Here is a 22,868-nt window from a genome sequence, read left to right as displayed (position 1 = left end):
AGACTCAAAGGGGGCAGAGTCCAGGTGCAGAAGCAGGGTGGTTGTAAGTCTTTTATGTTCCTGAGACTTCAGATCAGGAGGCCAGCCAGCTGGCCCTTGGAGTCACTCTGCGTTCAAGTGATGCAGGTCTAGTCCTTCTCACACAGGCAGGGGAACAGTAGGCAGCAGGCCAGCACAGCAAGGCAGGAGTCCAGCAAAGCAGCAGTCCAGCAGAACGGCAGTCTTTCAGCAGCACATCATTCCTTATTCCTGGCAGAGTATTCACAGGTCCAGAAGTGTACTGAACTGGGGGTGTTAGAGGTCCAATACTTATACACAGGTGGGCCTTTGAAAAGGGGAAGATTTGAAAGACAGGCCTATGGAGTGCACAGAGGTCCTACTCTTCCTGCTCTGGCTCCAGACTGACTACAGGGGATATGCAGTCCTTTGTGTGAACACAGGCTTTTTTTACGTGGCTGTCTATGGAGAATACACAAAGCCCAGCTGCCACCGACTCTAGACAAGTGATCAGAGACGGACAGCAGACACCAAATGGCTAAAGTTGGAAAATGCTACTTTCTATAAGTGCCATTTTCAGAACTGCAATTTACAATCCAACTTCACTGTATGTTTGGGTTTTAAATTGTAATTTCATAGACCCCAAACCTGAAAGGTCCATCTCTTCACAATTTGGAATTATATTTATAAAGTGTAATGATAAGGTATTCACAATTTTATCTTGTGGGATAGATAAGCCTGGGTCTGGGTGATTATCTGATGTGAACAGCTGTGACAGCATTGTCTACATTATGCCTTTTGGGCACTTAACATATGTTGATCAGTAACAGCTGTTCACATCAGATAATCACCCAGACCCAAACTGGGATTTACATGTTTTTGCACAATATAAGTATATCTAATTGGAAATTATCTACTGTCTGTGGCAGGTTCTAGCTCCTGATCAATGATTTTGTTTATGGCCTGTCACAGATCCAACTTGTCTAGAAGGTGTTGCACAACTTCTCAACCCACTTTAGTAGGCCTTAGGCTACAAAGCGTGTCTCCGGTTAGCACACCAGGCTCTAATCTTGTTTATGCATTGTTTCCTGTGCTAGTAGTGATTGCATGCATCCACACACATCATACATCTCACACACGAGGGCCATATCTAGAACATTTTATCTACATCAACTGTTTGCATATTTGTATACAGTAGATCTGTCTACCACCAACACAAAGTATAGGAAATCTGCCTTTCCTGCATGGTCGCACCAGATTTGTTGGCTTTTGCAGGACCCTATATTTCTGCTGATTTTTAGACCTCCGTGTTCTTTACCCCTGTTAATAAGTGCTAAAGTGCTTGTATTCACTCTTTTGAACCCCGTCAAATTGACATACTCATAATTGGTATGCTTAACTTGCTTATAAGCCCCAAGTATATGGTACAAAATGTATCTGGGGCTAGGAAGTTAAATGCCATTAGTGGACTGTAGCAAATATTATGCTACACACTATAGTGGCAGTACAAAAATGGCTTCAGGCCTACCATTGTAGCCTGCCTATGGCAGTTTAAATCATGCAAGTTGACCTATCAAAATAACCCTTTGACAGGTCAAAACTCCCGCTCATCCACCTACCGACCCACCCACAAAGAGTTCATTTTCTTTCTTTGTTGTTCAGTGGTGGGATCCAAGACTTTTGTTTTGCAGTACTGCTCATTGGTTTATTTAAAATCAAAATCCCTTTTGTATTTTACATTAAAATTTACTTTTTATGTTTAATTGACTTCTGGTTACTAATTGGTTGTTTTTTTCCTAAATTCCATTCCTAACCTCCGTTTTTGCACCTGTGATGTTTGAAACAATGGAAGTAGATTTGAGCAGCATTGAGAGCCTCAGCATGGCTGGTCTGAGGAGTATGTGCAGGGAGAGATGGTTGAGGTTAGTGAGTGACTCTTAGAAAGGGGACTACCAGATTGCCCTCAGAGCTTGAGAGGAAGTACATACACTTCAGTCCACCCCACAGTAGCAAGTGAATACGAGGACATGGGCAATATGGAGGGTGAAGAGGAAGATTACATTTTAGAGGCTGCAGTGCCAAAGGATCATATTCCCCATGGAGCAGCATCACCTGCTTTGTCCATAGAAGGGAGCAGTGTGTCTTCCTTGCAGTTTGCCCAATCAAAAATGGAGGATAGAGAAGCAGGTAGGGCTTTCAAGTTGCAGCTAGCCACCTCGGCTGTGGCTGTTGTGAAGTAGGCAGCAGCGACTTTAGCACTGGAGGAGAAGATCCTGCTATCCTATCGGAGGACCTAGAGAGGACTGGACTTAAAGGCCAAGAGGACCTCTGAGTCCAGGGATAATGGTGACAGTGAAGGGCCTAGGAGAGGTAAGAGTCCACATCCACAAAGACCTGTTACCTAATTATGTGGTGGTGAATGACAGCATATAAGGTGGCCCTGAGCTAAAAGGCTGTCTACAGGGTGCCGCTCCTGAGATTGCAGAGGAAAGAGCATAAGGAGTGTATCTAGCACCTGAAGGTATAACTCCTAACTCTGAGGAGCCTAATAGGCCAGAGAGGCCTTGGTAGCAAGTGCGTGACTTCTTGTCAACCTCACAGCAGAGTGAGTTCTACCCGAGGCCCCATATTGGAGCCTCCACCTGGCAGTGGATGGCCAGTGACCCAGCCTCTGAACACTGATAGTTTTCAGTGGCCTCTGTTGGTTGTTAGCCTATTGGGTAGTGGCTGCCTAGGTTGTGGTCAGAAGTCTGACCTGGGGGTAGAATGGGTCTCATCCCTTTGTTGGCCTGATGGTACTGTTGGCCTATTGGTACTGTTGGCCTATTGGTATGCACCCACTGTGAGCAAGCTAGGTTAGTCACCTCATAGGATCAGCAGGTGAGTAGAATTTTTCCCTATGGGAAGGGTAAGTGGCTAGGGCAGATATTGATATAGGAGCACAGCTAGGTTCAGAGGAGCACAGCTTGGTTCAGAGAGACATAAAACAAACAAACGCCTCTGCAAAGGCAGCATATTGTCCTTGTTCTACCACCTGATCAGGGAAGATCTTGGCCTTGTCTTCTTGGTAACTCTGGATTTTTTGCCGTTTGCTGGACCCTATATTTCTGCTGGGTTTAGAACTCTGTGCACTTTACTCCAGCTAACCACTGGCAAAGTGCCTGTGCTCTACATTTTAACATGATCGAATAGGCATACTCTTAATTTGTATATTTAACTTGCCTATTAGTCACATGTATGTGGTTCAAAATGTAACCAGGGCTTGGAGGTTAAATTCCACTAGTGGACTGCAGCTCCTACTGTGCCATTCATTACAGTCGGCGTGGGAACATTGCTTCAGACCTACCATTGTAGCTTGACTGTAGCTGTCAAAATACTGCAGTTCACCCTTTCGAACCCTGTTGATAGGTTAGACCCTCTCTTTTAAGTATTAATAATCCATCCTCCCCCAAAATAAACAATTTCTTAAACCAACTATAAATTTCTCTGTTAGAGTATATGGGGTTAAATATTAAGAACCTTCGAGCTCATGTGATTTGTGCAAACTGAAAACATTTATATAAGAAGTTTAAATTGTAATATCTAAAGTCTATAAAAGTAAACACATTGCTATACAATCATATGTTTTATTGTTTATTGTCCCTTGCAGCATAGTCATGAGCAGTTTTTTAAATTTCTCTGGCTCCTAGGTTTGATGAGCCATATCCTGTTGACATATCCTGATGACATCCATGTGTGCAAAGTTATTAAGCTTCTCCGCATTAAAAACACCTTATTTTAAAACACCATTTAATATACCTTTTTGCTCTCTCAAGGGCATTATAAACATTTTCGATCTATACACTGGCAGGTCTCATATTTGAAATTGAACTTAATCAGCTCAGCCTTTCATCCTTCAGGGGTTCATAGTATTTTTTTTATTTTATTTTTTGCCATAAAGTTCTGACAATGAAACACCTGTTACAGTGCTACAATTGCTGTATGGTACAGTATGTAAAATTATAATCCATTGAATCAAATGAAAATCTCACACCCTGTGACAAAGTCTTGCCAACATATAGGAATGAAAATAATAAACTGTATATATAACCAAAACTGCATTTTGTGGGCTTTCAGTAATATACTTTTTAGCAAATCATATACTTCTTTTAGGCAAGTCAAGCACACAATTTTGTCTGTAATTGGTCCCTAGTGGTGGAGGAAGATGTGGTGGAGTAGAATGACTACATTGGAAATTGGAATTTAGGCTGGTAAATTAAGGAGATGCACATTCGTGGAGGTGGGCCGTAACCCAAAACAAAGCTGGGATTGTTCCACCTAATCCCATTCGTCATGCAACTAGTCTTCCTTTTCCCTGATGAATGCCTTTTTATTTTCTTCTTTTCAAATTATATATTTTTTAAATGGTGCATTTTATAATACCATTTGCATGAAAAACATTAGTTTAACACTAATACTAAATGGACTACGTTAGTGTGGCAATAGCAAGAAATGGCAGAGCCCAGGTCTGTAATTGCTAGAATGCTCTAGTGATGAAAAAAAAGATGATGATAGAACAATTCGGGACAAAATTGCAATTCCTTATTATGGATCCCTTGGCCCAGGACACTTAAGCACTCATTACGCCATGAAACGGCTGGCGGAGACAGTGCAGGGGGCCCCAGCGGGCCCATGCACTTGGCATGGGCAGTGCAGGGGCCCCCCTGGCCAGTCCTGTCATGGTGTTCACTGTCTGCTTTGGTGGTGCACCCGAGGTACTACAGTCGGCTCTATTGTGAGCCGGAGACCAAGCTGTAGTTTGTTTTCTGCAGACCCAGTGGCTTGGGACCTGCGGGGAGGCAGCTGCACTGGCGGCAACCTATCTGTCGGGACTACGGTGGATGGGCTTTTCCATCCGCTGAAGTCATTATCGACCCCTTAGTTATAATGACTCAGTAGTTTTTAACAGAAGTGAAAAGCATAAAACGGAATACATTGTTTGCTGAAAAAGATATCATGACCTATTTCTTTGGACCATGGTCCAAGGAACAGTAGAGTACCTGCAGAGAATGTTGTTATAACTACATGAGTATCTGAAACATGAGGTACTTTTTGGGTTCTAGTTTAGAGAAGGCTACTGAAGCTAGGATTCGAACGTGACAGGAGGATGTCCGATTGATATTTTTATTGTCTCAGATTCTTGGGGATCTGAGAGTCACCATTGCTTACCTGAGACACACTCACACAAGAGTCACAACCAATACTCTTGCAGGCTGGGGCAAAGGTTGGCATTTCTGAATCTTTCGGTGTTGCAGTGTGCCAATCCTCATAAGTCCACAGCATGCAAGATGATTTTCTGTCCCGATTGCTGACCTGGGTAGTGTGCTCTTCCAATGGGCAGTGCCCTGTTTACCCAGAATATAAAAAGATTAGTAGATTTAAGATGAGTATATGGACTGATTGGGTACAACTTGCAGCATGAGAGTGGTGCATTCGGCATGCGTAGGGAGTTGGTGCTGGGCAGAGTTCTGTCTCATGCATGGCAAACCCCCCTCTGCCCCCCCCCCCCCACCAGCACATGAAGGGGAGCCCGATTGGTGTGGCTTTGAACAATGCCACAATCCTTTTCAAGGGTACTGCTGTCCAGTCTGATCCGACAGTGACTGTGTTTAACAATGATATATCTACATATCATTTTAAATGTTTTCAATTTCTGATCTGGCTCCATGGCCTGGATCTGTCAATGCACTTTTCTGGCAAACTGCCCATCTCAAGTCTCACCAGCCCTGTGTCTCTGAATGTGGCCATGCAGTGCTGCAGCACCTTAAACGAGGCTACCAGTGGAGGGGTGTAAATGAGGAGGGACAGCCATCTGGTCTCCAGCCCCAAATGGCCTCCAACGTGTCTTTTGTCACCCAGTGCTGCAGCACAGGCAGGCCTGTCTACCAGAATGAGGAGTAGGCCAAGCCACTAGGATCAGCAGCCATCCCTAGCAATACAGCAGAATGCCCTCTATACAGCAATAAAATTAATCCCAGAGTGCTCGAAAGTAGAGGCTTCGTCATGGTGGTGGGATGGCTGCACCAGATCCTAAACCAGCCTCCATGGCTCGCAGGGAAATTCCTGGTGCCAGAATTAGACAATTAAAGACAGTATTCACTCTAGAGGTGCGAATCAGCTTTGATTCTAAAGTAAAGCAACTTTCGTTCTATGATTTGCAACGTGTTTGTTGACTTGGGACTAAATAAAAAGATTTAGTTTTTAGCCCCAGTAGCTAGCCTTATTAAAACGTTGAGAATGCCAACTGTGCATCACCGCAGTAGCAAAATCATCAGCCCCAGAGGAGCTTGCCCCTTGGGAAAGCCTGGACGTTTTTTTTTTTTCTCCTTCCAATCAAGGAACAGAAACCTATCTTGTGAGTCATGGCTTATTAACCACAAAGTGTAAGGCCTTCAGAAGTCTCCCACCTAAGTGGTTGTTTTCCATTCAGATCAACCTCATTCTAAGGAACCACTGCCTCCCTTATGCCTCAGTACAGTTCTACTTTTAGGTTTCTTTATTTAGCAGTCCAAATAAAGGTTCAGTGTTGAAGTCCCATGCATTTTTGTCAAATTTTCTTGGACATACCTGACCAACCACGCTTTTTTAATGTTTTTTAAAAATATCTTAACCCACATGTGTGTGCCCTGTGGAGTATTTTGGGTTGCACCAGGCTACGACTTGGTTTTACTGCACTCTTTCCAGAATTCATAAGAGCTTTTTCTCCTCATCCATTGTCCCCAATTCAAGATCAGTTTCCTCTGCTTGCCACAGGTTTATTTACTATTTTGCCCTTCGTTTTGTTATAGGGGATTGCTGAAATATTTATTAAGGTTTTGTACATCTTTTGAAAATGGCTCTTGACTACAACTATCAACAATCCTTATTCAAAACGCTCCAGGGTTAACGAACTCTCTCCCCCAAATGCTTGTCCAGGGCATGGCAAGCCTACAGATATTTTGAAAACTCCTTTCATTTTAAATTAGACGCCGTCCGAAGCTTCACAGCATACAGTAAAGGTCTTAAAGCATGGCCCTCTCCCCTGGTTGTGCCCGAATTGATCTCGGGAATGGGTATCGCGGGTCCCTTGACAAGAGGGGCATTTATGATGGCCCTGGGCAGCCAAGGCAAATGTCATGCGGGATATAGTGCTATGTTTTTAGTGAACAAAAACTCAGTGCCAGTGAGTCACTCTGTAAGGGGCCATCAGTAATATTTTTTATTGCTGAAGTGCTAGAGGTGTTAAAGAGTGTGTGTGTGTGGGGTAGGGGGGGAGATCCAAGTAACCCTCATAAGTCCCTTGCTCTGTGGATACGTCTACACTTTTAGGGGATACTGAGTTGCCAAAAGGATGCTGGAAATCATGTATTTGTTTGTAAATAAAAAAAAAAGGGTAAACTACACATGTCTGCAATGTTTGAATGCTTTAAAATATGTTCAGAGTGGCAGATATTAATAGAAGTATTGTGAGAAAATAAGTTTGTTATTCTGGGGGACCTAGTGAAATTATTTTATATGTGGGGCATTGCATTAAAAAGTTTGAAGACCATTTGCATAGAGTTAAAGGCAGTATTTTCTCCACCTACGAATATGTACCTGTGGATCTATCCCGACCCATCACACAGCCAGCTCTTTGGCCAGCAAAAACACAATTGTTTTGCAGTTTTAATTGACCTCAGAAGGCCTAGGCCATAGTTCCCATTTTACAAAACTTACAACAGCAAGTGCCACTTTAAATAGTAGAACATTTTTACAGTGTTCAATTAAATGAATTTGATTGGCTCCTTAATATTAGGCACCCAATTTACGCAGTTGTAAAGTCTCTAAAGGATCATCTTTGTTGACCTCTGGGGCATGAATCCGGACTGATCCTCATGATTCAAAGCAGATTTAAAATCTGTTGGCCAAGATCTTTTCTAAACTTTCCATTGCTTAGCATGGAAATGGAGATACATGCGCCTTCTAGGCAGCTGGGTCACATCTTGTCTCAAATTTGGCTGTGGGAAACTGCACCATCTGTCTCCATGCAGGGGAATCTGGGTGACCTCCCTGCTGCCTAGTTGATCTTTGAGCAGCGCAGCCAGTAAATCCCATGCTCTTTGAAGAGTGCACCCACTTGTCACTACAGGCACCAACATTGCAGACTGCTCCTTCGACCTTTCGTTGGTCTGTGTCATGACATCTCTAGCTTTTTCTTGTGTTCTCGCCCTGAATCCCAACACCAATGCTCCATCATCAATGGAATGCTGTTGATCCATGTAATACTCTTGCCACTTACTTAGTCCGCTGGTTCATCCCCAGTCACATAGACTCAGTTCAGTCCATTATCATACTGTTTTTTTTAGGCCCTGTCCTCTTTGCTCCATACTAGGCCATGTTATGCCACCATCACACGTCTCATCATGTGCCCTAAGTCACAGCTCCCCTACTGAGCCCCCAAACTTGACTTAATTTTGGCAAAGAAAAATAGTTGAGTTTCTATCCTACTCACTCTCACTGCTGGTTAAGAGGATTTTTCCACTGAGCTACAATGGGACACCAGATAAGTAGGCCATTGGGCAGATTTTAATGTAGGAGTGAGCTTGCTTTGCCTCTCCCTCTGTACACCATAGGATCGCTGACTTAAACTGTTTTGTAGAGGGCTGGACCAGCCTGCCATCCTTCGGATATCCCTCCGGTTGAGTAATCTGACTTTAAGTGCACCCCTCTACTCCATTGCACAAGGAAACAGAGGAGAGGCATGCTTTTTGCACTGGATCTTTGATGTCAATGTAGTCTTTCAGTGGGACAAGGTTAACTCCTATAGCGGGCCCGTGCTCCATTGCAGTCGGCCAGAACGTTTGGTGTACCCTGATCTAGTGCGACCAATTGCCCCAGTTGGCGCTTTAAGCTTTTAAGAACAGCAGCAGCCGCAGCTGCTTCAGCTTTGTTCTTTTGCTGTTGGGTAGGCATTTTTGCCTGAAATTTTGCAGAATTACGTAAATGGGCATACTTGTGTAGTTTTCAGTAATTCTGTGTCTCAAAAGTAATGCACAATTATCACAATTACTCTGGCGTAAATACAACTTTTCCCATGCCTTCTTTTGATACTGTCCACCACTTTATTACCAAGATTCCATCATCTTGGAATATGTGAAAATGCTCTAACATTGCTTGACTCTTCTCAGAAAAAGGCAGTTTGTAGTATACCTACCACCCATCACTTAGCTCCTCATGCCCAAGTCTGTGGCGCCTTTCAAGGGGTCCATCACTTGTTCTCTATTATTCACCATCTCCCTAACCCGCCTTCCACACTTGTTTCGGTCACTGAACGCCAATTGCTACAACTATGCAGATAACACAAGTAACATTAAAAAAATGCATGGCCCTGAAGATCTCTACAGTCTATGTAGGTGCTTTGGGTCAGACCTCTGCTTCTGTTGGTCTGTTAAACTGTCAATCACATTTTGCTTCCACCCACCACAGCATACACCATGAGTCAGCCCACTTTATTTATTGACTTCTTGCACCACGAGTGGTGACATTTTGTCTGGTTATATTGGCACATCCACCTAAAAAGCAAACTTTGCAAACCTACTGATTTCAGCAGTATGCAAACACATTTTCACGATTCCTACTGAGCACCGATTTTGCATCGCATTCCTATGGCTTTTTAAATCTGGCCTGCAATCTGATAACATTTTCTTCAGTGCCGGTGCATTAGCTTTCTGAGCTCTTCGCTTAAGTAAAAAGAAAGACGCTGGCCTAGACCTAGGTACAGCTATAGATAACAGCGACAGATCTGACTTATAAGCAATCTGATCTGTCTGTCAGTTGCTACCCTGCTACCTCTGGAGCCAGTGGGTTAGTTCCATAGTTAGAGCTGCTGATCATACCTCTGGGGCACATCATTGTCTTATCCCCGGGACCACCATGCACCACAACAGCATTGATGCGTGTGCCCACTGGCACTGGTAGGAACTACAACTAATAAGGCATGTGTCAGCCATAATCGTTGGGAACTGAAGGGAGTTTGGGCAGGGTTTTGTTCTATTTACAAAAACGCCATGGCACTTAATGAGGTTGAGACATGCTGCACAGCAGCTTTATATTATATTTAGTGTAACAGATAAATGAGAATAAATTGAGGAATTTCCAATATGGAATACTTTTTTTTAACATTGGCTTTTTGCCATTAACTACTTAGACTGATAAGAAAAAGCCCATATTGTATCATCTTCTGGTGGCATTGTTGTGCTAATGAATAATATTGAAAGACGAAAAGCCTTCTCTTTTGGACAAAGAATGTTGGTAAGTATGAAAACAAAGTGAACTTTAGTGTCAAGACTGGTGGCGCTGCAATGACAGTAGTTCTTCTTTTTTTTTTATTACCCTTTTCATTTCTTGTCCTTTTTGTATTTAATTTTTGGGAGAAAAGCCCTTTTTTCATGATCACCCCTACACCCCCCGCCCCCCCCCCCCTTTTGCTAGATGTAGTGCTGGTTTACTGACTCTTAAAACTGGGGCACTGATGTCCAGTGCCCATTGCATTTGAGCTGACCCCTAAAAACATGTAGAATTAGCTACTGCTGATTGGCATATTTAACTCGACTGTAAATCCCTAGTAAATGGTACTATGGGACTCCGGGCTTGTAAGTTTAAATGTCACTAGTGGACTGCAACCCCTATTGTGCAACTACTGAAGGGACATTGCAGAACATATCTTCGGGCCTGCCCCTGCAGTCTGATTGTGCAGTTTTGGAACTGAAATTCAACCTGGCAAAATAAACGTTTTGCCAGGCCAAAACCTACCTTTGAGGTAGTACCTGAGTGCCCCAAGGGCATGGTGCATTGTACTTGAAAAATGAAACATATGCACTTAAGTTTTACATATCCTGGTAATGAAATATCTCCAACGTTGTTTTCACTATTACAAGGCTGGCTCTTCCAGACAAAGTACTAGTTTACTTTATAATACTTTATAAAATCTTATAATGTATAACCTTGGCGTGGGAATAGCTAGACACAATATAGAAGCCAATCTGATGGTAAGGTGACCTTTTAAATTACTATCTTGAAAATGGCACTTTAGAAAGCTTACATTTTTCTGCCTAAATCCTGTTGCTGCACTTTGAGTTAATTCCCACTGTCGCCAGGTAGCCTGCTTGGATGTGGGAATCCCTCTCAGGATAGGGAACAAAAGAGCCTTGAAGGGAACGAGGCGTAACCTTCTCCTGTCAGGGTGGCATATGGGGAATGGGGCCACCAACTTTACAATGCCCCTGCCATTGTCTAAGTAGCCACAGTGGCACCAAGCCCGGCGAGGAGATCAGGGGGATTGGGGGGTGGGGAAGGGGTTCTGGCCCAGTCCCAGAACTGGTTTTGCAAGGGGAGTTTCTCATTTCACTTGACATCCATAACTCTGACCCAGGGAAGATTCTGCCATGGTTAGATTTTGGCAGAGCTGGGCACTGTGGGATTGTATAGGGCCAGACCGCCAGGATGTGATGACCAGATGGGGCCCTTGGGAACTTTTCCTATTTTTCTATTGGTTAGGGAGTCACCCCCACTCACAAGCTAGTGCTAGGCATAAAACTGGCCCCCCTAGCTACCTTTCGCAGAACGCTGTTGGACTTGTGGACAACTGAAGCAGGACTGCACCTGCTTAACCAAAAGACTAGAACTCAGAAGAAGGATTGAGCCTGCTGTTTTACCTGTAGAGAGAAACACCAAAGACTGGCCTGCTGCCATTTAAACCCAGGACTGAAAAGTTGTCTCCAGGGCTAGTTGAGTAGTCTCCTGTTAAGCTCCAGAAACAAAAAAAGCTGAAGGAATCCTGCAACAAAAGAGCCCATCTGACTAGTTCCAACTGGATTTGCCCTAGACCGTGCTGCTGGCTTCTGGGATATTCAGTCACCACCAAGTGGTGCCCAAATGGTCCTGTGCCCTTGGCTGGTGTTAGAGTGTACTCTTTCCCCCTCAAAACTGCAAAAGTGGACACTTGGAAACATTTTCAAACTCTTTGAAAAAAGAACCAGAGGTTTTCACCAGACTGATGATGATGAATCACCTGTGTCGTTCAGCTATCTGGCCTCGCTGAAAGCAGTGTGACTTCCAATCCAAAAGTAGAGGGATTCCACTGATACTGACATCAAGAAACAGGCAACTGCCAACAAGACCTTCCTGGGCACAAACTTCAGGCTTTTCCGGCCAGCCTGACCTCCTCACAAACTTGTCAAGAACATTTTTATCCAGATACACTAAGTCAGATGGTAAACTTTCCTTAATGATGAACCTGGTCCCCATATCGGACCCACTCTCTAACATGGTCAGCCTTAACTTTTGAATTTGTCCCAGTCTAGTGTAAGCTGATACCCATGGTTGACACTTGGCACTTTTTTGTGTTAGAAACTCCTAAATATCATATCTCCGGATCCCCTGACCCGATTTTGTTTTTTATTTTTTATTTTGGTGTATGTGCCTCTGTAAAATTTATACTACTTTTATAAACTGGAGTCAGATTTTTATTGTGTTGTGTTCTCAACCTATTAAACTTTTTGCTACTGATAAATGGTTTACACTTGTTTCCTCTGAATTAAGCCTGGCTCATCTGTACCACAGGTGCCCAGTACTGAGCTAAGGTTCAAATAATGTAAAAAACTGGACCTGATGCGCAATAGTGACATTATTACTTGGAGAAGTCTCAGAATCACCCCAACTAATATTTTGATTTTGAAAATTCTTTATTTAGACAATCAAGTCCATTAAAGTGCCAACAGCATAAAGTGGTAAAGTGCACAAATATGAAGGAAAGTTTAAATAATTGGACACATACAGTATCACGTTATACATCGGAATCAATTCATATAAAGTTAAAAACAAAACGCACTGCGTACTATTTTAAAAACATCTGTCAAATGGCTGGACATTTAACAGTGAGTTTGCACTGAATGCTAAAATCTACTAACAATCCACTGCCTCACAAGTTTCTTTTATTCATTCTAGTTTATTTGAACTGTGTCTTTAGGTTGCTCTAATACAAAGAAAATAGTACCTTATTTTTGCACCAATAAGAATCCTACTTGTCTATGATGTGCATTACGTATAACTGCTTATTGGGCTCACATTGATCCATTAAAATGAATTGCAATGTTTGTTTATTTCATTTTTTTTTATTATGAACATATGGTCCCCACATTTAGGCTGTAGCATGATTTGTTTCTTTTTCTCCTTTCAGTTTTGTGGCACATGCTTGTAATATAGAATGAAAAGGAATGTAACAGTTGCACCCGCTTTCCATGGGCATAACTGCTGGCTGGCTTCACCAGTACTTCTGTTAATGAAAAGCTTTCTGGAATTCATCACATCACCCAAACCATGCTGTCTGATTCAAAAGACACCTCAAGAGGTGCTATATATACATCTGGCAACATTTGTACTTCTTTTGTTCACAAAAGATGGAGTGAACAGTGAACATCTGAACTATTGTTTTTCATTATTGCTTTAGGTGTGTCTTTTGCCGTTTTCACAAAATGTTCCGACATTATAACCATTTTAAGTAAGATTATGCAGATTAAATACTTTAATCTTCTTTCCAACTTGTTTGAATATTATTCATTAGTTAATCCTATTTCTTCCACTTTGCTCAGATCCGCTTTAATCCATGAATTGTTGATGAACTTCACACTCACCCTGTGTGTATGTATTGATATTTGTATAACCCAAACCTAGCTGTGAAGCAAGGGAATACTGTACATTACATGAGGGGTTGGGAAATGATCTACATTTTATACACATTTAGGCACTGGGAGATAACTGATTTGCACAGAATCTGACAGCGCTGAATTTAACACTGAAGCCAGGCTTCGAACCTGGGTCTCCAGGTTCCAAAAGCAGCAGCTCGGCCACTAGTTCATGTCTCCTCTTGAAGATATTAGATGACAGCCATCCCCTCGAGCATGCTGTACAGTAAATGGTAAACAAGCATTGGCAATGCCAATAGGGCTGGCTTATGAATAAAAGTACCTTTTGTGTCACTGATGGATTTAACTACTCATTAACTCATCATGCATGCACTCTCACTCATCTTTGCACTCAGATACATTTATCGATTCAGTGGCCCATTCTTGCATTTACCCACTGGCACAACTACAACAGAACTCACACATAAACAACCTATGCAAGATAAAATAAAGGAATACAAGTAGTTAAAAGCAAACATGCTCTTGTCTAAAACGTGGTGGGAATGTGCTTGCAATAGTGACTTAAACCTAACAGCAGGTGTCTGTCTTGCAGTTGTAATGTAATTAGCCTTTTTTTTATTTTAAAGCTCCAGCATGGCCACCCCGTTTATGGCCAATGTGTTGGCTGTATTGAAATGGTAAAATAGAAAAGATACACTATGGACAACAGCATTCCATAATGGTCATCTGATTTAGAGGAAATAACCATGCAGATGAAATGAGTGGCAAGCAAGTGACCCTTAAGCATTTCATGGAGAGCTATAGTTTGAGCTTAAGAAAAAGTATTAGAGAACCAAATAAATACAAGCATTTGCAATGCAATGGGTCCCGCATTTGCTCGAGATAGAGCTATTAGCTTTGTAAATTCCTAACTGAACTTTTCTTGCCACTTAAATTGAAAATGAAAAATAAAACAGTTGACGTAAGTGAGTTGATTCAAAGCGCCATGGCCTCCATGAGCATGAGCCTGAAGGAGAGAGACAAAACGAACAATCGCTTGCAGTGCAATAGGTCTTGCATTTTCTTGAGTTAGAGCTATTGGTACTATAAATTCATAACTGGACTTTTCTTGCTGTATAAAGTGGTCAACTCTGTCTCATAATTTTGTCTTTACCTGACATATTTTAGTGGTCACTGGCTGCTACTGACATCAGAAATCACACGTCCTTGAGGAGAGAAGATGGAAAATAAGGTTGGACAGGTATTTTCTTTTTATTTTAACAGAATGAAGTCTTGCAAGCCTTCTTGCCTTGCATTTTAACAATGAAGTTAACAATAGCCGAGCAGACTGAGAAGATTTATGGCCCCAATAAAGGAGATTAGCAAAGCCTGTGTGCAATGTCCTGAGTGCTGGCAGGAAGGGACTCTGGAGGAGAGACTCCAGATGCAACGCTAAGCAAGTTTCACATCATTGCTTCTAGGTTTAGCTACATTATACCAGTAAGGGCATGTTGTGGCTTTCGTGAGCAGTGAGCTAAATGACAGGACATTTCTGTTGTAAAATAAGCTTATTTTAGGACAGGTGAGGACAGCACTGGAATAAACCTCTGTTGCTTGCATGGGAGGAGGTGGGAGGAATGGAATGCTGCAATAACATGCTGGCAGCTACAAGCCTAAAAAACCACTGTGAAAAGCAAGCACTAAAGAAATGCCAAAGCAGTCCGTCACTGCAACAAGTAAAGAAACCAAAGTGGAATAATTTAGTAGTTGGTCACTGTTCTGAAACAGAAAAAGGAGGGAGAAAAAGGCAGAACTGACCACTAACGAGGAAGAATTTTTAAAGGACACTGCAACCAACAAATGTAATCACTTTAAACCATACGTATACACGCGGTTGAATGCTTACGCTCAACCTAAAAATAAGTTTGCTTGCAGTCAAATGTATCGGCAGTCGTGCAATTATCTGTGTAACAGGGTCAGTCTGCAAAGTGGTAACAAAACCTCCCCAAGGACGGACAAACGTAAAGCATTTACCAATGATAACAAAAGATTTTTGAAAGGCAAGCCCACGAACGAGTGGAGGTGATGTGCGTGTGGTGGGCGTAGTTAAAAGCTCAAAAGACTTACAGCAGGTCAAGGCGATTGCACGCTTGACCTAAAAAGGGAAATTGTGAAATTAAGAAATTAAAAAGTAAAGGACTAGCCAACCAGTCCTGTCTGTAATTGAGCCATATTTTCTGGCGGGTGTACACGTATGCTCAGAAAATCCCACCATTCACGGGGCAAGAGAACCAGTGACTGATGTTGACTGAACTATTATAGCCTTCAGTACTCTGTCGTGGATGGAAGTAGAGTGTAAATGATACTCCACTTACACAAAGGTTGTTGTAGGTTCGAGAAAGGGGTAAGAAAGTGAAATATCACCAAAATTCCCATTCAACCTGTATTTCTTCTAATTGGGAGTACATCCACTAATAATCCAAATATATATTAAAAAGTACATTCCTTTATTTTTGTAACAAATATAAATACCATTCCTCAGAACATAAAACCAACAATTTACACATCTCAATAGTCACAAGTATATCAATAATAATAATAATTCATTGTCGGAAGACCCACATCCATAACTCAAACATACACATCACTCGCACCATGCATTCATTCACAACAATTTATGCAGCACTTATGGACATCCCTTTGTCCTTCAGATCAGGAGAGTACATATGTATCTCTTCTACATGACAGGGTCGTATCCTTGAGTCACACTAAAATGTGGTCAACCCACGCTTCAGACGTTTTATTTATTTATGCCACTTTCTTGAGGACCATAGACATTAAAAAGATTTCTTCTGTTTCCGTGCGGGGATTACAAAATCTGTAAAACATAATACAATACAGCCAATATTTCTTCTAGATCATTGCTTTCTTTCTTATCATTCATTTGTTTTCCTTTTATAGCTATAATGATTGGCTTGCCACTAATAACATCAGTCCTTCTGTATTGAGTGTAAGCTTTGCCACAATTCCAAACATGCAATAGAAGCACTCTTTTTAGTGGAAGCACGCAGCTTCAGCCCAATGAATTTCTGCTTTCAGGAGAGCAGACATATTGGTGGGGCCTAAACTCCTCTCATTAGGGCCCTAAAAGCTCCTTTTTCATGATTAGATAAGGTCTGGTAATATCTTCACTTTGATGCCAGACTTACGTTGTTGTCAATGTCGGAAGAAATAAACGTCTGTTGGGACACTTGTCCAGGTGTAATGAAAGACTTGTAAAGTAAAGGACTTCAGTTATCTGGGCTAGGAGTGCAGGTGTGCATGACAGTAGACATCTGAAAAGTCCCTCACTGAAAACATTTGCACTTTGATTGGTGACAGCCTTTCATTTGTATTAGGAGGGGTGCTAATGAATACAAATTATTGTATTTAGGTTCCTCATTTCTAAACATATTTTCGCCTTCCCAATATTTTGTTTTTCTGACCACCAGAGGCTTGCACCATAAAGAGATTGTCTAGCCTATATTATATCCCTTTAAAGAAGTCTTTAGCATCTCGTTTAAACTACAGTTAGCTAGGTCTCCATCAGTACTCAATATTTTGCTATAATTCTTTTTCTGTCACCCCTAACTTACTTGCTTATGTTTCTTTCACTTTATTATGGTTTCACCATGACCAGAATTCAAATAAGCAACTGAGCACAGGTGTTTGGAGCAGGGATCCATTGCCAGCTCTGCAATTGTTCAAGTTCATGTGCATGCTTGAGAAACGAGAGATATTGGCTGTTACTGTCTCATGATTTATTTCGCACTTGCTCTTGTTTTATTTCACGGGATCCCACCTGTGGCACCATGAAGGGGTGGGGGTGGATGCTTGACAGGGAACATGTTGAGTTCTGTTGTATAATGTATCTTGCACATTTGTAGATAAATGCCATATAATTGGCAGTCATTGCAGCCAGTTAGATTAATTATTTACTGGATGTATGAGCTTTAATTGTGCATCATCGTTTACTGTAAAACCCGACTCTTCAAGTATATCCCTTTGGGATAAAAATCAGTGTTACTGAAAAAGACAGCTTTTCTCTCAACACAGGCATGATTATTTGTCTCTTTTATAATTATATTGGAACACAAAACCTTCACAATTGTGACCTCTTTCAGTTCATTTTCTTTAAGCCTGGAGTTTTCCTTGATGTTTACCTGCAAAACACCTATCCGTTTCATTTCTCATTATGATCACACCTACTGGTTCAGTCTGAGATGGAAGAGTGGGTGTAACTGACAGCTTACGTGCCTGAACAGGCCAGTGGATCCCTACACTCAGTGGGCAGTCAGTTGGGGGGCTGCCAAGTAAGTGTACTAAGTTCAGCCTCGAATTTGCAACGCTTTTCCAAAGCCAAATAAACAATTCTTTATACGTGGATGCATGGGGTCTACATTTAACATCCCTCTTTGTTTCGATGAACAGCCATGTCATACAAGTCTGAGTGCACAGGGACATTGTGGGCTGAACTACATTTTTGGAATCGGAGAGCATAGGATAAAAATTTGAATTATGGGTAGCTCTTCCCTAGCAGGGGTAATCTAGAGGCAAACTCCGGTTCTTTTGTATTGATTTTTCACTGTTCCTTCTCTTCCAGGTGTTGTGAAGTCTGTAACTGCAGAACTCCCTATTTCAAGTCTACCACAGGGGACAAAAAGTTATTCAGAGGAATGGGACTCCACACTCCTCTCCTAGATTTAAAGAAGTAAGAGAGCATCCATGGGTAACTCGTTTAATATGTCAGTGTCAGAGACCATGTGGCCCATTCTTAACACATTACATACTTTGCCAAGAAAGGCACCTAGCTATTTCTTCAGACACTGGATAAAAATGTCCCCTGACGGTTTCTGCAGGCCAAGCAAGGATATCGCTGGTGCAGAGAGTTGCGGTGGATGGAAAAGGGTCAGAGAGAGCGGTTCACAGATTAATATAGAAGGGTGGCTCATTGTATTTCACTGAGTGGAAGGCAATAGTGGCATGAACAAACCGAAAGACTCGACCTAGGTGCTCAAAATGCCCCTTTGAGGTGTGGGACCGATCTGCAGGAGGAATTCTCCAAACAGAAAAACACAAACAGAATCAACTCATAGAGCCAACTAGGCATTCCAGATTGACCCTGACTGCTCTTAGATTTGACATGAAAAAGCCCCTGCAGAACCAGACCTGCGCACCAAATCGCAAAGAAATTCGAAGTTATCAAGAAAATATTAGCTGGAAATGATCACCAGTCTGTAGATGCAAGATGAAAATGTTTGCTCTATATCACATTCTCAATTCTTGTTACGCAAAGCATATCTCATCAAAACAGCAGAGAGAGATATCGTTAGGTAACTAAACTCTTGGAAAGGACGTGTGCAATAAGTTGAGAGTGGGAACATTTTACTGCAAGGTAACTGCAACACCAGAGGTTGGTACAAAATACGTTATGAAGCAATATGCCAAGCTGCAGTAAGGGACTAGCCAGAGTGTTTCACACATACTATGACCACTTGGCTTTTGGCAAGAATTCCGGATGTAGTAGATAAAGTTGCCTTCCCAAACAGAGCCATCTGCTTTTTAGGTAACGTGAATTGTGCAAAATCAGCCCCAATTTGGGAGGTTTGTCAGCAACCAGCTCTTTGGTTCATGTTCAGCTGCTTGAGGATCACTTTCATTAAGAAATATCATAGTTTGTGGTAACCTGTACCACCCTAGAAAAGATGCAGTTGTCTCTGAAGATAGTTGGGACACAAAGTATTCAACAAGGACTGGATGTTATCTATTGTTGAGTTCTGCGATAAAAGCCCTGACAAAGGCAGGCGAAGTACAGTGAAGTGTGCTGTTAAAAATGGTTAGCTTTTGCAGTTTTGGTACAGAAATCATTTGGGAGTTACCCAATCTCCGACATTGCCAGAGTTAGCAGAAGACTTGTTTTGCCAGAATCATAATATATTGGTGGTAGCAGGATATCTTCTGGGCTGAGCAAGAGGTAGATTGGTGCACTCAAAATTTCATGGAAAGGAATGTTGAGTGATTAGTTTTAGTGGGGTCAGTGACCATTGGATCTTTTCATCTCCCAGTTCGTCAGACGAATGGTCAGATTTTTAAGTTGGTGACTCAAGCCAGAAGCGAATGGCACAGACCGGTTTCTTTAAACCCCCCAAGAGGTTAGGAATAATACTTTCATGTTTTTCTGGATGGCCTTTAGATTGTGATGCAAGTCAGGAGGCAGAGCAGAGGGTCGAATTGACTCTCACAATGCTGAAGTGGATAATGCATACCTGGTTTCTGAATATCCTTCAACTTTCCAGGGCCTCTCCAATCCTTCTTTCATTGGATCCTCATCTTCTGACGAATACTGAGGGGTATGTTCATCTTTTTGTGGAAGAGGGTCCGCTGCTATTAGTGGTGTGAAACATTTCTGGCATCAAAGGGGAATCTCAGTAAGGTGTCTTTGGCGCCAGGTAACCCTTATTGAGTTCTAGGACAGTCTAGTGAATCTAATGTTACTAGGTCTTTGTAAGAGGGGCGCATGCAACTTCAGCAGTTATTTCAAGAGAAAAACGCAAACAGCAATTTTGTTCCATTCAACCCTCTATGCAGAGCAGGCATCTGTTAACAAGGCACAAGTGAGAGAATACTTCTGGTGTGCAAGCTGTTAAAAAGAGTCAAGCAGTAAGTTACTCCCCAGCACAGGTGTTCGTCTTCCTGGGATTTTAACCAGACATTCCCATTGTTTTAAAATGCCCATCGAATATCGGTTAAAGAACAGCTGAGGAAGCAGGTGATATAACTCAGTCTGTTATCTTGTCGCAGAGTTTGAGATATCTGAACCTTTGATTTGGCAGGATGGACTTTTTGCCAGAAAGTACGAGTTGAGTTCTTTCTAGCAGAGCTAAAACAAATGTTAGAGCAGTTTTAATTGCAACTTTTCCAGTGCAGTAGAAATCATGCATTTAAGTGTTTTAGTAATAGAAGAAGAGAAACAAGGCATTAAGGTTTACATTTACGGTACAGTTGCTCCTAAATACGAGCCTCTTTTTCAAGCTGTAGTGTCTCCCACATTGTCCAGGTGTGTTAAGGGGGTAGTACGATAAACAGGCTTAATATTGAAAGCTTTGGTAAGCCCTCCACAAGGTAGATAATGGTGTCAAAACCATTTGAGCTAGGTGCACTTCTAATGGACCTTATGCAGGATATGCCTACTCAGATGAATCTGTGTTTTAGGGTTTTTATTTTAAACCAATTGAGGGAGTGGCTTTTGAGGTGTTAATAGAGCTTTGAGATAGCATTCTAAGAGCCTTCATGGCTTGCAGTGGAAAAACGATTATCTTAACCCAATTAAAGAAAGTCTCGATTATCTGTTAGTAGTCTGGATTATGTTAAAGACAAATAGGTGATTATTGTCACCTCTTATGGAAAAGTGGTGGTGATACTGTCTTTCTCGTAATGAATGGAGGTCTTTGAAAGTAATTTAGGTGTATTGTATATTGATACTGGGTTCAAATAATGCAATGGTATGTTGCAATATGTTTTTCCCCTGATCCAACCCGCCTTAAAACCAATTTTGGTTTAATGTATGTAAACCTGGAAAGACTTGAGTAGGTTAAGAGGGTGTTGATAGTAAATACCATGCAAAATAAAGAAATCAGTTACTAGGTTTAGATTATTTCTGAGTTGCACCAAAAAAAGAAGAATTGCTTCAGCGGAAGTGATGTTATTGAAAGTTGTAAGTTTATTCCCACGGCTGATATTCATGGGAGTTGCAGTTACTCGCAGACGTGTATACTTTTTACTTCCTTTTTTGCTACTCGTGGAGCAGTTTTTATTTAAAGTTGGTGAAGCATTTTTATTATGCAACTGGACTGTACTTCTGCCAGGTAGTCTGTGCTGTATATAGGTCAAAGCATGTTCAGAATGGTACTGCTTTTGTACTAATGCAACTTACTTCCAAAGATCAGATCTTTCCAGCATTAGGGGCTTGCACTAACTTCAACTGGGCAAACCCATTAGATTTAAACCCACAATGTGGACTTTAGCGCCTTTTGCTGAGTAAACCCCAATTTTCTGATCACGATGTTCAAAACCTTAATACCTTCCAAAACACTGCACCCTGTAGATACTCATTTTCTTAAGTTTCACCCATTCATGAAGATGGTTCAGAGGGTTGGGGGAGGGCAGAGGGGCGCATAGCGATGTGGCAGTCCTTTGTGTGAGAGCAGGTCCTCCACCCACCCAGCCCAGGAAGACCCATTCAGAATGCAGATGTATGCAAGTGAAACGGAGTATCCTGTGCTTGGGGTGTGTCTGAGTGAATGCACAAGGAGCTGTCAACTAAACCCAGCCAGACATGGATTGTAAGGCACAGAAAGATTTAGATGCAGAGAAATGCTCACTTTCTAAAAGTGGCATTTCTAAAATAGTAATATTAAATCCAACTTTACCAGTCAGCAGAATTTTATATCACCATTCTGGCCATACTAAATATGACCTTCCTACTCCTTTCAGATCAGCAGTTACCACTCAAACAATGTACGAGGGCAGCCCCAATGTTAGCCTATGAAGGGAAGTGAGAAGTGCCGGTGCTCTTCAATTGAAAGTATTTAGTTTTTCTTGAGATGTGCCAGTACTCTCCCTCTCAAAATAAAAAAGTGCCGGTACTCAGTACCAGACAGTACCGGCCCATTTAAAGCACTGCGTTGTGATGTTCATTGCAGTTCAGTTGGCACAGCTTTGATCCACCAAATGTGGGTCACATTGTGATCTGCTTTTTGTCAGGGACTATGTAGATTGCCTTTTTTTTATCTCTAGGCAGGATAAAGGACTGCAAAGATGTCAAGAGTTGCTTGACTTATTGTTTAAACCTTGCATTGTTTTTGTAGCCTTTCTTTCAATCATGTGGTCGGGCTTTATCCTTCTGTAAATGCTGTCTCTTGACGTGGGCCCAGTACTCTAGATGTGCTCTAACCAGAAGGCTCACAGTTGAATGCAACTTATTTTCAAGCCTTTTGGGATGCGTCCATATACTTTAGCTTTTCTTAGGAAAGCTTTAAATTGCTTGTGGTCATACGTTTAATATTCTTCCCATTTCTAAAGTACGTTAACATTAACATCGGGAGTGTACAAGAGAAAGCTGAGCTTAGTCGCTCTGATCTGATCTGATTAACT

At 41.9% G+C, this 22,868-nt stretch overlaps 1 protein-coding gene across 9 annotated transcripts in view; it reads left to right on the top strand.

Moving 5' to 3' along the window:
- Positions 1–22,868, top strand: part of PCMTD1 (protein-L-isoaspartate (D-aspartate) O-methyltransferase domain containing 1) — a 270,050-nt gene that overhangs the window by 7,849 nt on the left and 239,333 nt on the right. For 2 of the 9 annotated variants that reach the window (XM_069220147.1, XM_069220146.1), the window contains exons 2-3: positions 14,865–14,937; positions 18,319–18,426. The exons of 2 other annotated variants lie outside the window; for them this stretch is intronic. The gene's annotated coding sequence lies outside the window, so the exon portion shown is untranslated. The remainder of the gene's footprint in view (positions 1–14,864; positions 14,938–18,318; positions 18,427–22,868) is intronic. 5 more of the 9 variants (XM_069220151.1, XM_069220150.1, XM_069220145.1 and 2 more) reach the window with 4 other exon arrangements.

This window comes from Pleurodeles waltl, chromosome 2_2 (genome assembly GCF_031143425.1).
Source record: "Pleurodeles waltl isolate 20211129_DDA chromosome 2_2, aPleWal1.hap1.20221129, whole genome shotgun sequence".
In the NCBI taxonomy this organism is placed as follows: domain Eukaryota; kingdom Metazoa; phylum Chordata; class Amphibia; order Caudata; family Salamandridae; genus Pleurodeles; species Pleurodeles waltl.
The sequence above is the reverse complement of the archived record's forward strand: the minus strand, read 5'-3'. Positions and strand labels throughout refer to the sequence as shown.